The 19,324-nt window shown below is 39.2% G+C and overlaps 2 non-coding genes across 2 annotated transcripts; both read left to right on the top strand.

Annotated features, from left to right (window-relative positions):
* Window positions 1-12,953: 12,953 nt before the first annotated feature.
* Trnad-auc (transfer RNA aspartic acid (anticodon AUC)) lies at window positions 12,954-13,026 on the top strand. Its single transcript has one exon. It is a non-coding gene; the product is annotated as a tRNA-Asp (tRNA).
* Window positions 13,027-13,253: 227 nt separating this feature from the next.
* Trnad-auc (transfer RNA aspartic acid (anticodon AUC)) lies at window positions 13,254-13,326 on the top strand. The gene has a single exon. It is a non-coding gene; the product is annotated as a tRNA-Asp (tRNA).
* Window positions 13,327-19,324: the final 5,998 nt, after the last annotated feature.

Here is a 19,324-nt window from a genome sequence, read left to right as displayed (position 1 = left end):
CGGGTGTTCAAAACCCGTACCGGGTGCAGTGGCGAGAGAGTGCCTTCGGCCGAGTAGGTACCTACTCCTCAAATTTGTTTATTTGATTTTAATATTTAATACACAACTAAACCGAGCACTCCACCGAGGGCACTCTCTCGCCACTGTACTGTACTCGGTACATGTGCATCAAGCAGCAAGCAAGTGAATTTATTCAAAGATATTAGTATTTCTGCAAACACTGTGGTTTGAAGGATTGAGAATATAGCTGAAAATATATTAACCCAATTATACCAAAAAAACCAAGAACTGGAGTGGTTCTCTTTAGCCTTGGATGAGTCTACATATGTCTCGGATACCGCTCAGGTATTAATATTTATTCGAGGAATAAATAAAGACTATACAGTTTACGAAGAACTGCTGGACGTCAACAGTATACACGGAACAACCACGGGAGAAGATATATTTAAAGGTGTTGAAAATACAATTACAAAAAATAACTACCACGGAAAAAATGAAGTGCATCACGACTGATGGGGGCAAAAATATGTCTGGTAAAAATAAGGGTGTTGTTGCTCTTGTATCAAAGGCCGTTAAAGATGACGATGGTTTGGAACCATTAATTGTACATTGCATCATTCATCAGCAGTCCCTGTGTGCAAAATGTATGGACATGACAGTAGGTAGTGTTGAAGCCTGTCGTCTCTACAGTCAATTTTATCCGATCGCACGCACTCAATCATCGTCAGTTTCTGGAATTTTTGGACGAACTTGGAGAAAATGATTTGCCATATTATACTGCAGTTCGGTGGTTAAGCTGCGGTAAAGTGCTATCGCGTTTTTTTGAGCTCAGAGAAATCATAGAAATTTTTTTGAATGAAAAATATCGCCCTCTTCCTGAGTTACGCGATAACGTCTGGCTGTGGAAATTAGCATTTTTTACAGATGTAACTAAACAAATGAATGAACTTAATTTGCGACTTCAAGGTGAAATCCAACTTGTGCACGAATTATATACTCATGTTAAATCATTTCGACTGAAAATTAGTTTATTTCAAACACAGCTTAGCAAAAAATGTTTTACACATTTTGAAACTTGTGAAAAACTTAATGATCAAATCGACACCCCTTTTCCGATACGATTTGCGACAGAGGCATTGGACGCATTGAAGAACAATTTTGAGTCTCGATTTTCAGACCTTGACGCAATTCGAAGCGATATCAGATTGTTCCAAAATCCTTTTACTGCTGATGTAGAACACTCTTTCTCCAGAACTCCAAATGGATAATTGATTTACAGTGCAATGACACCATGAAACAACAATATGATCAAAGCTCTTCACTGCTCAGTTTTTATAAGTTTACCATTCAACCAATATCAGTCCGTTCACAAGATTGCTCGCGGCATTATTGCCGTGTTTGGCACAACGTATATGTGCGAAAAAACTCAACTTTTTCACAAATGAAATATACTAAAAACAGTTACCGCTCTTGCCTCACAGATGACCATCTCAAGTCTTTGTTAGTAATAAGTACTTCGCATATTGAACCGGAACTCAAAAATATAGTTTCCAGTAAATCTCAGCTGCATGCAACCCATTAGTTTTAAATTCCAAAATAGTCAATATGCATGTACTTCAATTCCGGTTCAATATGCGGAGTAGGTACTTTAAGGGTAGCGAAATAACACCGACCGGCTATCGTAAGGCGAAGGCCCACGGTTGACCACGGTCCGGCCCGCTCCGCAGCTCCACGGGGTTTGGAAAGCCCTGTTCTAACCTAACCTATCCCAGTCGGATCTGCCCCGGAAAGTCTTGTTCGCTCACCGCGCTCGCTCACTGTGAGGGGAGTCACAGGATTTCGGTTCTGAGAGGGTCGCACTTCTAACCTAACCTAACCCACCTTTCTGGCAGCATTTCGGTTATTTGAGGGTCGCAGTTTTAATCTAACCTAACCCACCTTTCTGGCAGAAGTAATAATATTATGCATAAATTTCAACTGGGCAACTGGGCCCACAGGAAAATCGTTCTGCGGGCTCATTCACCCCTTACGTTTTTTTTGTGGGTGAGTCATCCCACCTGTCTGGCCAACTCAGCCCGCGGGTTCAGTTGACCACTCGCTATCGCTACAGGGTCTACTCAGCCCACGGGTTCAGTTGACCACTCGCTATCGCTACAGGGTCTACTCAGCCTAAAGGTTCAGACGACCACTTTTAACCGCTACAGGGTCTATTCAGACCACAGGTTCAGTCGACCACTCTACTGCTTAAGGGTTTACTCTGCCCACGGAACGGACATTGATTTAATTGTTTGAACAATATCATTAACTGAGAATATAACTGTTCATGCCATGAACTTCAAAAACTTTTCCCGGAAAATATTTTTTTTACATAGATGGGACATTCAAATCATGACAAGGTAATTTCTACCAACTAGTAACGTTACATGTGGACCTGGGAAGCGACCGAGAACACATCAAAGTGATGCCAGTTTTATATGCGTTGTTACCTTACAAACGAAAACAAACGTACGAGATATTGTTCAAATTAATCAAGGCTCGAACTACAAATTGGAACCCGGCTCACATTAAGGTGGACTTCGAAAACCCCTTGATATCAGCTCTGATTACTACTTGCCCGGAAGCCGAAAAAGATGTTTTTACCATTTCACCAGATGTCTATGGCGAAACGCAAAAGAATGCGGTATCAAAAAGACAAAACTGGGTAAAGTTCACGTTAAGCGGTTATCAGCTTTAGCCTATTTACCGTTTGAAGAGTTACTGGACGCCTGGATGTACACTTTGGAAGAAGGACCGAAAACAACAAAAGCAAGGGTATTGAACAAATATTTTTTCAAAAACTGGATGAAACCAATGTCAATATACTTTGGTAGGTGGACGTGCTATCAACAGATAAACCGAACAAACAATGCAATAGAAGGTTGGCACAACAAGGTAAATAAACTCCTTAAACCAAAACCCAACATAATCCAACTTATAGTGATCCTGCAAAAATTAATGAGAAACGACGTATTCAAATTAAGAAGAAAGGAGTGGTCAAAAAAGAAACAAGAAGTTATAGAAGTCAACGATATTATTACTCAAATTATTAAAAATTTAGAAAACCAAAAAATAAGCCTAGCCTTGTGTATTGAACAATTGAGAATGTAGGAATTTATATGAATAGTTTGTTTATTAGAATGAAGTTAGTTTTATTGGTTTTGTGCTTATGCTGTGTAGCAGAAATATATTATTTAAAAAAGAGATGTATTTTGTTTTATTGTAATAAATATTGAATACAAAATAACAAACCTTACACGTGTTTATTTAAACTAAGTTATAAGATCGACGATGACAACTAAACATCAGGTTAGCGGTCTGCTTGTTTGTCACCTAAGTTTGTCACCTTAGTTATGTAAAGCTAGATGATTTAAAATAGGTACCGAAGATAGTTATAATATGTCGGAGCGTGACTCCAGAAGGACGTATTGCAGCCTTTCGGTTTATTGTTTTAGACGCCTGTATAAAATCGATTAGCAATGTATTACTTGGTTGTAACGAAATTCCTAACGTAGAGAGTAACGCCGTCTATTGGCGTGTTGTTGAACTAAGATGACAGGTAAAAGGCTTTGGAACGTCAAGTGGTTTAACTTACGTGAAGTTCGGTACGAGGTTGCATTTTGGTCGTTATGTTGGAAGACTGGTCGAGCAGGTTTGCCAACTTGACTTGTAGGCGGTAGCAGAGAGGCTCCGCCGTTGGTAGTTCTTTTTGATCGGACCGCGCTAGAGATCGGACGTTATCGTTAGCCATACCTCGTGCCTAACTCGCCACGTTCCTGAAGGCTTATACCTGAAGGATTATTCTGAAAGCCTATAGGATCCAACGTTCTTTAACCATTTAGCTAAGTGTTTTATTTCAAGTGTTATTTTGATTTCTTATGTTTCATTACAAGCTTACTTTTGTGAAATAAAGAAAGGATGTGTTATGTGTTGTTTTGAAAAGATGTGTCCCTCTGAGTTTGTTGCCGGTCCCATATTGGGCTAAATCTTCTCAGATCAGAGGTGTAGGGTTGGAGCCGGCCTAGTTTGACTTGAATAAAGATTTGAACGGTCTCATGTGATCTTTTTATTTTCAATTTAATCAGTTAACATCCTAATAGCAATTAGTACTTTTATCATTTAGTTCTGAAATATAGTAGGCGCTAGTATGGTTAACGAGTCCGAATGTTTATTTCATGCACTGGTAGCAGTGGTAGCATACTAATTTAGCTGTGAAGTCAATACATCGAGGGACTACCCCCATGCGCCCACCGCCATATATATATATATATTATATAACTATCTGAGTCGCACGGTGGTTTTCTAACCAGTATTAAATAGGTACAATATCCTTAACATTATTGATCAACTTCAGCCCTTGGGCCGAGTAGACCTACATATAAGCTGATAATTGCTGTCTGAGCCCGCGGGTCGAGTAGACCCTCAATCAGTAGAGAGTGGTCGTCTGAGCCCGCGGGTCGAGTAGACCCTCAATCAGTAGAGAGTGGTCGTCTGAGCCCGCGGGCTGAGTCAGGTCGACTACCCACAAAATAAACCGTAAGGGGTGAATGAGCCCACGGGACGATTTTTCTGTGGGCCCAGTTGCCCACAGAATGATAAATTTTAGTACATAATAGCGATATTTATGTAGAATGACATTCTGAATATAATAAATTCGAAGTTCCAATGAGTATTGTTTAAAATGCAAATGTATAATGATCATTAGGATGTAAAATTGTATGAGATACTTTTTCGGAGTTTCAATAATCGAATTTGCAATTTTATAAATGAACTTTGGCGCACCCTCTAACGACCATCGAACGACCATATACTTGAACGGCCAGATGCGTTTGAATGACCACATCCCTGAAGCACTCAGTTTTTTTTTCTTTAGGAGAGGTTCTGTCTTTCGACTCATGAGATGAGCAGAATCTACTGAGAGTTTGTAGTATTTACCTTGGATCACTCCTCTCTAACGCTTAGACCACTGATCTCTCCCCTCTTGTTTAAACAATTAGTGTTATGACTTCGAATTTTCGAACCTTCTAAATTCCGTATTCTGGCTCCATTTACTCGTAGCATATGGGAACTAGAGGAAAAGTCACAGAAATAGCATGTCGGTGTCCAGTCTACAAAAAAGGCTCAAAAAGAGGTGCTCAAGAGAGAGCTAGTGTTGTGCTTGCGAGAACGTTCTCGCTCTCGGGAATTCCTTCTTTTGAGAATATCCGCACTTTCTCGAGAATAATTTCTTGGATGAGAATTACCGAGAAAGTGGGAAGACAGCGGGGTGGGATTTTTGACCGACTGCTTTGTTTTTGATTTGTGTTTGTGAATTTTTAGTAATAATTATGTTATTTTAATAAATTGAAACACAGTACTATTTGCTGTTTTTACAACAATAATTACCCCGCGACAAATAAATAAGTACCCTATTCAAACGGATTACAGTATCCATCAAAAAATAAGAATTAGGTATGTTCTTGTCGCATGGGGTTGAATTTAAAAATTCGGATTATCAAAGACTTATAAATAGCCGAGACACAAATGTTTTGCTCCTTATCGTTCAATTTTACAATAAATGCCACTAGATGTATTGGTGAATTCAGGAACGGCTAGGAAATCGAAATATCATCCAGTACACGACGACGAGATCGTTAAAATGGAATTAAACTACGCCATGAGAAAGACTTTATCGGCTTATAATGCTATAACAGTTTGCGATACGACAAGTTCATTGTTTTAATGAACACAATTATAAAGAAACTAATAATAATGATCAGGTAAGTACCATTTTTTTAAGAAAGATGTTGGAATGCGAAATGCTAAATGGATTTATCCGTGATATAAAACCGTCAAAATACTTCATATCAATACCTAATCACATAATAATAATTGACAAAGGGAAATACGGGAGAAACTATCTATAAAAACTTACCTGGATTTTATGCAATCACAGGTGATTATAATCCAGCATTTTTTTAGGAAAGTGAAATTAAAAGCGTAGAAAATATTAACAACGAAATAAAAAAGAGAATTTTTTTCTAAAAGTAAAGTATTGCGCCGGCGAGAACATTCTCGCTCTCGGGAATTCCTTCACTTGAGAATTTCCGCACTTTCTCGAGTATGATCTCTTGGATGAAAATTACCGAGAAAGTGGGAACAAAGCGTGGTGGGATTTTTCACCGACTGCTTTGTTTTTGATTTGTGTTCGTGTTTGTGTGTTTTTTATACCTGTTTTTATATAAAGTGATTTTTAGTAATAATTATTTCATATTAATTATTTGCAATAAAGTAAAATTTCCTGATTTTTCAACAATTAGTCTGCCACAAATAAATAAGTAGCTGTATCCATCAAAAATAAGAAATATATTCTTGTAGCATGGTGTTTGTAGTAAAACACGCGAGCTAGTTCAACACTGGTTTATTAGTTAGATATGAATTTAGGTAGATACAGTATTTTACAAATACCCTGAACTAATATACTACAGTGTTGACTTTAAGAGTTCGAATTATCATAGACTTATAAATAATAAATAGCCGAGACACTGATGTTTTGCTGCTACTCATTAATTTTTACAATTAAATGCCACTAGAAGTATGGGTGGATTCAGGAACGGGTAAGAAACCGAAATATCATCCAGTACACGAGATCGTTATGGAATTAAACGACAGTAACAACACCACGAGAATGACCTTATTGGCGTATGATGCAATAACAGGTTGCGATTCGACAAGTTTAGTATTTTAATGAACACAAATATAAAGAAATTAATGATGATGATTAATTACCTTTTTTAAGAAAAATGCTTGTAAATTAACTTGTTTGTAAACATCGGATTTTTACAATTTGCCTGCGACAATGCCATTTGTACATTCACTGTTATTCTTTCTAACAAAATTATATCAAGCGTTATTGAGGATTTGTCATGCCCAGACTCACATGCACCATCTATGAATAATTCTCTCTCCTATCCAAGCCTACGGGAACTCGAAATAATTTAAGGTATGTGGACCTAACGAAGATACACGCAAATCGGAGATCTATCTATAAAAGCTTACCTAGATTTTATGTAATCACAGGATGTCATTATAATCCAGGAATTTTTAGAAAAGCGAAATTAAAAGCGTAGAAAATATAAAAGATTTTTTTTCTAATAGTATTGATGTAAAGATTTTCCGACTGAACTTTTTAGTCGCTGAATATGAGTTTGATTCTGATAATAAGATTTGCTTGCATTTTGCTTGTTTAGTTAGCACTGCCACACACAAAATGTTTGCAAATTCAGCTAGCAGTGATAATATTTTTTTTTGGAGATGGCACATTAATTAAGCCAGTGCCCAATCCTTTACACCAGCTGTTTTCGATTCACGTAGATGAGTGATGGGAAAAATACGAACATTTTTCATATGCTGTACGCTTTACTACCAATTAGATGCAAAACACATACGTATCTTTATTTACTTTGATACGAGATGTATTAAAAATCGAAATATCTAAAACAAAATATGACTTTGAATTTTCCCAAAGTGGAAAGGTTAGGTACAGGATGCTATTTCCATTTTGCAAAGGCCATCTGGAGTAAAGCAGATGAACTGCAAAAGCAAATTGTAAGGCTGGTAAACGTCACTTATTATGAATGACGGCTGGAGCTCGATCATCTAGCAATTCACCACCTATCACATAGTCATGTAGCAATTCCGACATTCTGCGATGTAGCCGCTACGCGAAGTGGCCATTTTACGATCTAGACATAGGTACTTAGATGTACGGCTCGATTCGGGAAATGAATTAGAGATTCGCTAGATATGAAATAGTAAAGATATGAGACGTTCCACGCCAAAAGGTACCTTATGGCGGCTGGCGCCGCGATTCGGGAAATGAATTAGAAATTCACTAGATACGAAATAGTAAAGATATGTGACGTTCCACTGCAAAAGGTACCTTATGGCGGTTGGGCCTTAGGTCGCATAGCGCCGCAATAATATTGGAGCGGCGTTAATTATAGCGCAAGTGCCAAACGCCATAAGGTACCTTTACCCGTGGGATGTCACATATCTTAACTATATCGTATCTAGTTATTCTCTAATTCATTTCCCGAATCGCGCCGGTAGTCATTAGCGATTTAGGCTTGCTGCGCTGAAGCACATTTGCGATGCAGCTCTTATGCGATGTGGTCATTTTCCGATCTAGTCATACTACTAGTGACGCAATATTTATCGGATCGTCGGTATTTTTGTTACAGATTATATTCAAAATTCAAGGGAATTTTATTATTCTCAGTCGCAGAATACGAGGCATAAAGAAGCCGAGCCACAGGCCATCAGCGGCGGACCAACCTCTTCCGTCGCTCGTTTCCGCCCTAGTCCCCGCTAGGAAATGCTATCTCAAGTAGCAATCTATTTGCCAACAGTCAAACACTTTGCCTAGACAATAGCTTGATTTTTTTCATACCCCCTCACGTAATATCTTGAATGCTTATTTTTTCAACAAATATTTTTCTTGTCAACTACTTACTATGATTTTGAGAATTGTTTGTTCAATGTGGTTAACATAAAAGTATGTAGGTAAGGTAATTGAGTAATAATTTGAACTGCATTTAATAATAATAAATAATTAAGGCGTAGGGATGTGACGACCCCATCGCCCGCTGGTTTTACCAGTGCAATCAGTCAACGCAGGGCAGCTTGTGGCGAGCTGTTGGGGATTAGCGACCTCACGTACCCGAGTGCTCCTGGAGAGTTCTGTTACCCGCAAGGAGGGTGGGTGGGACAGGATTCTCTGCCTCTGGCTTGCCTTAGCCGGCCGGCCAGAGTGGAGTCGTTAGAGCTATAAGCTCCAGGGGTGGAAGTGAAATATGCATAAGACGCGAGTTGGCACAGTGGCTGTTAACAGCCACTGGGTAGAAAGCGGCGCACGCCTCTCGACACCCCTGAGCCGCTCACACCGGTGTTGCCCTTGAGCCATCCTAGATGTCGCTTTTTGTGGGGGCCCATCTTGTGAGGGCGAGTCACCGTCTGCCGGAAATAAAATTGCATACCGTTTTATTAGGCAGGCGTCCGGTTTTTTACCCCATAGCTCAGTTCTTAGTCCATCGCTTTCACCCAATAACCTAGTTCATTTTAGATTCCATCAACTCTCAATAGTCCTTACACCCTGGCGGGTGCTGCCTCTGCGTGCGTCCCATGACACGGGCAAGGGCAGCCTCCGCTCGGTGTACCCCTTACATTTCATTAAAGTGTCAAAAGGGCCTCTACGTGTTGGCTTCGGCTCCGCGCACGCCTCCCAAAGGTCCGGAACACCATTGTTCCGTGATGGGAAAGACATAAATAATACAATATAGGTACTGTGGAGTATGGGACGGGTGCTAGTTTGGGATGCAACTTGTGTAGACACACTGGCCCTCCTGTCACATCTCCACCGAACCTCCGTGAGGGCAGCGGCGGCAGAGAACACCAAGGTAGGGAAATACAGTGGTCTCGGCGCAGAGTATAATTTTATTCCATTCGGCGTTGAGACCCTTGGTCCGTGGGTCCTGGCGCTCTGAGTCTCTTCAAAGTCATAGAGACTCGGAGACGCCACAGGAGACCGAAGACCTGGTAGCTTCCTCGCTCAGCGTATTAATTTAACAATCCAGCGAGGAAATGCTGCCAGCGTTTTTGGTACTATGCCGCAGGGGCTTTTCTTAGATTTAATATAGTTTTATTTTAGATTTATTTCATCTTATTTTAATTTTAGTTTAGTTTTATTAGATACTTAGGTACTAAAAATAACTAGGAATATACAAACAAAATGTCTATCACTGCTGCTCAATGATTACGACACGGCGTTGTTTTTAAAGCACTGAAATTCAATAGGGAATATTACTGCATTGTTCTTCCGCCAGAGGGCATGACCGATACATATAGTAAACAGTTTTTTGACAATTTTGACAAGTCTTTCAAAACGGGATTAAAATAAAATTGTTAAATATATTAATATAATTTGAGTTTAAAATAAGGTTAATACTTACAAGATATGTTAATACAATAATGCATCAGTGCTGCGTACTTGGCTGTAGAAATCAAGGGAATCATTCATTTCCGAAAGACCAAAGTGTATGAAAGCTAGCTGTGGGAAGCGGTAGTACGTCGTAAAGCAAAAAAAACCTCAAAGATATGTTCAGCACATTTTAAATCCGAAGATTTCATTGCATCTGAAAACTTTTCAGGTAAGAATTTCGAAATAATAGAATAACCGTCACATTTACTACCCAATTTTATTTTGAGCATAACCTACACTCTTGTTTTTTATTTTCAGGATTATATAATACCAGGCGCGTTTATACGAAGGGAACCTGGGCCTTCCATCTTTCAGTGGACTAAAACAGAAGTTATAATATCTAATCAAAGGCGAGAACAGGCTGAAGCGAGTGAGGCGAAATGAAAATAATTGCTTACACATGTTGAGAACTCTGATGAAGCGGCGTTACTCAAAATAACTAGTCGTCGAAAAATAAAGCAAAAGTAACCGTTTCCAGAGTGTTAATTTGGTCGGATTATACATTCGAACAAGCACAGTTTGATTGTAAAGAGGTGTGCAACGTGCTTTGTTTACGCGCGTGAAATATCTGCATATGCTAGCTAATGGAACGTTGCCGGACGCAGTCGACCGTCCCGGCTCGTCGGCTAAAAAAGTGAAATTATTATCGAAGGTACACCACCAGACCACCACTGCTAAATACCTATACAGCATACAGAAACGATTAAAAAATGTGTGAATAATGTTGTAAACATGCATAAATTTAATCAGGAAAATAAACATCATTATATTTTTTTAAAGTAAAGTTGACTATAACCTTTTATTGGCTGGGACATGATTTAAAGACTATCTAGGGAATTATAACTCCCGCTACACCTTCTTGTAGAAATAGTAGATTTCTTTGTAAAGGAGCGGGAGTGTTGATTTTCCAGAATTTAATCCTGAGCGTAACAAGAAATACCGTAAAACGCGCGTAGGAAGAGAAGAGGTAGGGCGTGGAATCTTTAGCGTAGGTATAGTGCTAGTGAGAGATTCTAATAACTCCCTAAAATAAAGTATGTATCTGACCGTTAAGCAAAGCTAATGGCATGGTTTGTATTACCTTTTAGTATTTGCTATTTGCAAACGGTTAAAATTATTTTGTAACAGCACGTGAAGGTAAATGTTCAAAAGTCATTTTTTATCGTGAACATTTTGAACATAATAAACAAATCGCAATCAACACACAGATTATCACATTTCAACTATGTTGGCGTTAGTTTCTGTATTCGTTTCCATTTTAAAACATAACCGCGTGCCTGACAGTAAATAATTGGATATTTTGTGATAATAATTAACATCTATGACATTTAGAATTTGTCATGGCAATCGTGACAAGCATGACAAGTAAGTAGGTAAAAAACTTTTTTGTATGCTTGTAAGGAGGTTAAGTAAATTCCATAAATCATCCATAAATTACTTTCTTTCGCCAAACCTCAAACTTAAACCTAAATTTGAAGTTGAGTGGCACGACAAATAAATAGTCATTTTTTTTACTACGACCAACTTATTTTTTACTGCGATTGAATTTTCCTCTGGCTCACAACGGTCCGACCTGGTACCAGCGTGATGGTGCACCGCCTCATAATATATCGCTGTTCAAATGCGGAATCGATTAAATGAAATGTTTGAAACTCATAATCATTATCAAGACAGTAGATCTTTACTTAATTTTTATTTAAACGTATTTTAATAATTGTTCAAAATGTTGCTCGTCGGCTCAGATTATTTTTTACATTTCTCAACACAAAATTGTCGGCTCTTACATCCGTGTAGATGTAGTGTAGGGACGCCCGGCCGGAAGCAGGCGGGCTGTCGATCGCTTGTCACGTTCATTCAGCCCAGTTCCCTGGAGTTGGAGCTGCAGGTTACTGTCCCGGCGGCATTCCCACACTATTCTCCTCAAGTCTTCTTGTTTTCCTGCACAACAGAAGGACATCTTTGAGTTCGACGTCCTTCTTACATCCTCAGATGCTCTTACTATTTTATTTTAACACACGCTGTTTAATATCTCCTCATAGGTAAAAATCTAAGGGAGTCGAATCGGGACTGCGCGGTGGCCATAAGATAGGCCCGTTTCGTCCGATCCATCGTCCAGGGCATTCCCTGTCTAAGTGAGCACGAACTTCACGGTGGAAATGAGCTGGTGCTCCACCGTGCTGATAATCTGTACTTCTCTTAACAATCCTGGAACCACTTTTATTAGAAATTGGAGATAGTTTTTCCATTTAATCGTCCTTCAATGAAATTAGGTCCAATCAATACGTCATTGAGAAGGCCTGCCCACACATTAAGACTGAACCTCACTTGTAAGGCATCTCTTCGCGTAATTTGTGGTTTTCTTCCAGACCACCAATGCTCATTATGGACGTTAAAGATTCCGATTCGTTTAAACGTTGCCTCGTCAGTCCACAGTAGGTATGTTTGTTTCCAGGTTTTCTAATAACCACCGGCACATAATCCTCCTTTTTTGGTTTGGTTGAAAGTGGTACGGATGTTGGCCTGATGCATTTAACAATTGCATACTAGGGGCTAAGCAAAGATGACAATTTTTTGCAGAAAACGATCTCTATTACTCCTCCATATTAGTGAAATAGAGAGCCAGACAGCGTTTTGATTCGTTGTCAGCAAACTGTTGTCATAATGGCTAAGCCCCTATAGTATGTTAAGGTAACTGAATATGTGTAATGTATATGTATACCTACACCTAACTAAACCTCATAACCTCTACACTTTTAAAACAAAAACAAGTACCTAACTTAACCAATATTAATGCACCTGTAAATTGTAACAGATTAGATAGCACTTTTCAAAAATATGACTTTCTTCTAAAACTCGAAACATGTGATTCGGTTTTAATTGTTTGCTGGCTATGGATGAGGTCTTGGTGGCTCAGATGGCAGAGCGCTGGAGTATCAATCCAGAGGCCGTGAGTTCAAGTCTCACCCAAGACAGTAATTTTTCCACTTTTAAATTTATTCTAATCTTAATAGCATCGTTCGCAGACGTTTCTGCTTGTTAAAAATTAAAATTAGTATGGGTAGCACATCGTAACTGGTGAATTTCCAATATGACTTGGAACTCCGGTAGCCGTTTAAGAAGTGTAACACTCTTGCGGTAGATGTCGCTATGGTCCCCTTGACCTATAATATGGTGGAAAGGTTTGCTGGCTATGGATGAGGTCTTGGTGGCTCAGATGGCAGAGCGCTGGAGTATCAATCCAGAGGCCGTGAGTTCAAGTCTCACCCAAGACAGTAATTTTTCCACTTTTAAATTTATTCTAATCTTATGTGATTCGGTTGTTTTCAAATTCAGCCAATATGCTTTCGTATTTCTTGTCATAAACCCTGTACCGCAGTCTCCTATTAGTTTTAAAATGCAGTTTCATTGTCTGTTTGATCTTGGGATTCACGTGAATACCCTCTTTTCTTAATTTAGGTATGTTTATATGACGTTGGTTTTCGCGTTATTTTGACGTTTAACCGATGATGCCATCCTTCAATTACATTTGTAATATGGTGTTTAGAACCATCACAACTTAAAATTGAAGGTTTATATTTGAGATACCATTTTGTTTGAAAATATCCAATGAAACGGTTGAATTCGTCCTTTTCCGGTTGGGTGTTGAGAATAGAAAATAGAATAGAGAGCGTTTATTCGTGACGCCAAGCTTCGAAGCCACCAGGCAGACCAAGTGAGATGAAGATTCATTCGGTAGTTCTGGAATCCCTGTGATCTCAAGGTCACTTAGAAGGAGATCTTGCTCACGGTCGCAGAGCTCCAGTTTTAAACTAGCGACCGTCGCAGCCAACTCGCTGTTGGAAGAGACAACCGGCCGCTCATCGATCCGTTCTTCTGAACGTTTGACCTTGTCCTCAATGACGTCAGACGATTGCTAAATAAACTGTTCACCTCCGCTACCTCGCGTCGCAGCGCAGGCCAGGCCCACGACTTCGTCGCGTACAGAGCTAAACTCTGCGCGGAGCAAGCGCAGCTGCTCTGCGATGTCGAGCTGATGGTCATTAGGGCTGAGAGAGGATTTTACTTTACCAGTAGAGGAGGACCTGGGGGTAGAGGCGCATAGTGTATCACGAGTGCAGGGATTATTTGGTGAGGTCGTGGTCGTGTGTTTCATAGGCTGGTTACAGGAAGATGGCTTGCCAGACTTTTCGTGGCAATAACGGCACTTCCGGCTACTTCGGTTTTCTAAAGACATTAGCGAAAAGCGCTTATAACCCACACCAATTACACCCATATTTATTTCTTCCGGACCATCCAATCGGTGAAGACTCGGTGCAAGGGAGCTGAGGAATAGCCATGAGATTCTCGATCTGTAAATAATAATATACACGGTGTAACATGAGGAAACCGAATAATTTTAACAGCGTATTCCTGATCATATTTAGAGACAAAAATGTCCTATAGCCTTTTTTGAAATTCGCCTAGTTTCAGATATAATATTATTAAAAAAAAAACAAGTTTTTATTGTTACATAGTGTAAAAGGCCTTTTTGATGGTGATGTTGCTGCTATGGGACGTAGTCTAAATACGAGTATCCTTATTGATAGATGTCAAAAAGTGACAAGTAACACTTTGCAAAAAGTAGGTTTTACGAAAAAAAATTAAAAATCAATTTTAATTGACAAGTTTACCAATAACATTATTTTTTTATGTACAAATACATCCAAAAAATTTAAAAACTAAAACAAAAAAAAATTTTTTTTGGCGAAATTGACCTAAACTCATATTACAATTTTTCCTTCTTTTGACCTCAGAAATGCGTGGTTAAAATTATTCGGTTTCCTCCTGTTACACCGTGTATAATAGAGATGGCAACTCATTATGAATGAAATAAATAATTTAAGCTTAGGTAATAGGTAATTATGGTTTAAGCATTTAATACATATTAATATTTTTACTATACCTACTTAACTTACTTAAATACAAATAATGTAAGTTAAATAAAAGTTTGTAAAAATGTAGGTACTTACATTTTGCTCGCCCACGCCGGTTTCTCCCTCCACCGAGAGCCCCACAGCACACTCCCGGCCAATAATTCCCAATATTTGTTGGGAGAGTGCGGAGGAACCAACGCCGCATTTCCTGTTGTGGCTCTTGCCACCCGGGCTCGAGCCGCTTCGTCGCGGGCCTTCTTCTTTAAATCACGCCATGTCTATAAAAAGGGAATACAGAAATATTGTAATTTGGCTATAACTCTGATTCTTGATATTTTAAATGACAATATGATAGAAAAAACTAAAGGAAAACTACTTTTGTATTTAGTACTTACGTGTTTCCACTGCTCCATACTCTTAAAGGGGCCGATTTCCGCCAGCAACCCCTGCAGTTTGGCCCACTCAGCGTCCATATTTTGGGCGCCGAGTGGGCAAGGCATATTCACCCACGGCGAATAACGGGTTGGCGGCCATATAGTCCACCAGACCTTTTAGTTGAACGTTAGTGCTCCGAACTCTAAAACAGCATTCATAAGATTCAATGAAGGTTTAATATTACGAAACTACGAAATTCTCTTTAAAATAAAACGATGGGTTGAACACTATTACGACTAACATATTAAGTTTGAGATTAGACTTACACTTTTCGCTTCTTGACAGTGGAACTCGCCATTGTAATAAATGTTAAATGTAATATTTAAAATTCCCCGCCGTCAAAAGCGTGATTAAAATTTGACACTGACATTTCCAACTTTTAATAAAAATTGGCTATCTCTTTAATCTTAATAATGCGAGAAGGAGACAAAGTTATCGTGACTAGGGACGCTCCGTTTCTAAGGCTGACTATTAATTATTTTTGTACCGATTCAGTTTTGCCACGAAAAAAAAGTTTGTTCCATGTATAAATGGCCACACTCGCTAAGTCGCGCACGAGTGTGGAGTGGGCTTCTCGCGTGGAACTCTTTTCTCGATCTGCGCACTTATGCTGCCAACATCGAGAAATTGGCAGATCGAGACAGAAATTTGTGACGCGCGATTGCTGTTTCTCGCGGCGCGAGTTATCGCGCGTGTAATCGTCGGGTAAGTACTATCAAAAAATTAAAGTAACAATGCACTCTATTACAATTGTAACACGGTTTATTGTCCAATAATTTCAATGATGTTAGTTAGTGACTTTTGCTTGTCACCCGACGTAATCATGTGCTAGCCGTGCTGGCGACGGCGGCTATACCTATGCGCTAGATTTTTCACGCACAGATTTAAATGTTTCGACCGGGCCCGGCGTATATCCTTATGCACATACACTTAAAGTAAAATAACTAATATTTTTATGTTAAAATCAGTTCACTTCTTGTCGTGTCGTACGTCAAAAGCATAGAGCATTTATTGAATAGGTTCAATACTACTACATCTTCCTTCTTATAACGAATTAAGTAATAAGTTAACAACACTCAACAAGATGCAGATAGATAAGTAGAAAATACAAAAATTATAAAATACAACATAACATTCTATCTCCCGTCAGTAAAATAAATAAATTAAACAAAGAAAATTAGTCAAAACTAAATCATTGTGGCGGGCGCACTTATTGTCTCCCGCTTCTAGTAACCGTACCACTACCACCTGATTCGCGTTCACCCTGAGGAGATCGAGGAACTGCAGTTGGATTAGGTGGTGGATGTGTTGCGTCCTCGTCTGAGTCTGGAAGGACAAAATCTAGATCACTGTATCTGTTAGTGGCCATTGGAGTTGTTGTGTTGGGGAAGCTGAAGCAGACGCGCGTTTGTTCCGCTGTAAGATTTGTACTCGATTTCTTCGGTATGTTCGACCGTTTTTGTCTGGTTTCTCTACTATGACTATAGGCGATACCCAATCAGTGGGACCCTCTTCACGTTTTATAATACTCCACTTTTCCATTTCATCCAGTTCCTCTTTCAGACGAGGTTGCAAACACAACGGTATTCTCCTGGAAGCCGAAATAACAGGTGGTACTGTTTCGTCAATAGAAATTTTGATAACGGAAGGCAGGCAGCCTATACCCTCATATACCGAGTCATACAATAGAGTATTACATTCCATGTCTTGAACAGACACCTTTTGTACTGAGGTACGCAGTTTGCATTTCATATTTGCCATGAAATAACCTACAACAGGCAGACGATTATGACTGACGTCCTTAAGCACCGTGTTAGTTTTACGCAATGTACTAGTATCAAAGCCCGCCTGTGTAAAACACTTTAATGGCATTACAGACGCATCGGCACCGCAATCTAATTTAAACCTTATTGGCACATTATTAATCAATATGTTCTCGAACCATGGCGATTCATCACTGTTCATCACATTAATGTAAATGTTTTCAAGCAAAAACTCACCATCATTATCAGTACAGTCCTCACCGTCTTTTCCGTCAATCGCAACCTCTCTTATCAGCCTCTCGCGGCAGGTTTTAGCAAAATGTCCAGCGCGCTCGCACCTGAAACACTTAACGTTAGATGCTGGACAACTGTCATTAGCGGCGTGTTGTCACACAATTTTAATATAAATTCTAGTTTTATACTCGTACACCAAGAAAACTTTTATAATCCGACATTTTTACAACCGAAAACCAAGACTTACGTGATTGGTCGATTTGAACGCTTGTTCTTTGCGCGTCTGCGCAGTGCGAATTATGGTGTTGCCATGCCATGACACACGCAATCGATTTCAAAATTGAGAGAATCTCGAGAGAATGAATAATGCTTGCACAGATTTATACGTCTCATCTCTTTATTTTTAGGTAATTTTAGATTCCTACCCATTTTCCATATAGCTTTCGTAAAATGATAATAGCATCCGTCTTCTAACGCCTGGAAATACGTAGGTACCCTATGTCCTTGGCAATAGCTGGTTCAAAACCTGTCATTATTAGTAAAGCGGCCAACGAAAGAAAAGTCTTTTAGAAATCCATTTTCGCTCATGTCGTCTCAGATATGGGTGAATATGGTATCGATGCAATCAGTGTAATACCCTGAACACAAATATATGAGATGACAAGCGCGAAAGTGGCGGGGGTAGTTGCTGTGACTTTTGTGAGTTTTTTTTAACATACCATGAGTCTTCTCCGAGACCACGGGGACAACGCCGTCCTCGAAACGTCGGAGGTAAATTTTAAAACTTAAATACGCGATATATCCCGAGTACAGTTTGATAATACCAAGTGGGGTACCAAATGAAAGGGCTTTATGAGTAGATCACAAATATATAACATAGTGTAACATTTTCAATACTTGGTCTAATAAATTATTAGAAAACGTTCAAAAATTTCACAATCCACAGTTGAATTTCAACTGCTCTAAATTGAAAATGGCTAAATGGATTAGTCCAAAATACATACCAAATGACTGCGAATATTCTCTGTATAATGTTAAAAAATAATTAAGCAGATTAATCAAAAAATAAGAAAAGTACATCACGTTGAAAAAAGTATAATTTTCTGTTACATTAAACTGCAACTATTATTAAAACAAACAAAAAACCCGACTGTTTACATATATTTTAGAAATGGTCTTTTTACTAGCTTTCATTTGGTACCCATATTGCTATAGTAAGAACATTTTTTTTTTCGCTAGCCTATTTTGGTGTCCCACTGCTGGGCAAAGGCCTCCCCTCGTTTTCTCCACTCGACCCTGTCATCGGCGTTTTCCCACCATTTGGGGTAAGGGGCGTTCAATAAAAAGTGAGAATGAGTATGTTATATACAACTTTTATTAAATGTTATTTTATTTTTCGACATAGTCACCTTTTAGCATAATACACTTAGTATATATTTTTTCTAAACTTAAAATTCCATTTCTACAAAATGGTTTCATCTTGAGTACTTAAAAAATCTTGTACTGCAGCGACTACCGCGTCGTCGTCTTCAAATTTCTTGCCTCTTAGGTATTCCTATAATCTCGGAAATAGGTAGAAATCACTAGGGGCGAGCTCTGGTGAATACGGAGGATGCTTAAGGATATCGAACCCAGCATCACGTATTGCAGCCATTGCAACGGCGGACTTGTGTGCCGGTGCGTTGTCCTGATGGAACAACACAATTTTCGAGAGTTTACCTCGCCGTTATTCACTGATCTCATTGCGCAATGTTGCTATTTGTTTGGCATATAAAGTGCCCGTAATAGTGGCTCCATGCTCAAGATACTCAATCATTACGTCCCCTTTACCATCCCAAAAAACAGAGCCCATGACCTTACCGGCAGGTGGGCACCTTGAATTTCTTCGGAGTTGGAGATGATGGCTTTTTCCATGTCATAGACTG

Source organism: Cydia splendana, chromosome Z (assembly GCF_910591565.1).
Source record: "Cydia splendana chromosome Z, ilCydSple1.2, whole genome shotgun sequence".
In the NCBI taxonomy this organism is placed as follows: Eukaryota; Metazoa; Arthropoda; class Insecta; order Lepidoptera; family Tortricidae; genus Cydia; species Cydia splendana.
Note: the sequence above shows the minus strand (reverse complement) of the source record. Positions and strands in the feature narration are given on the sequence as shown.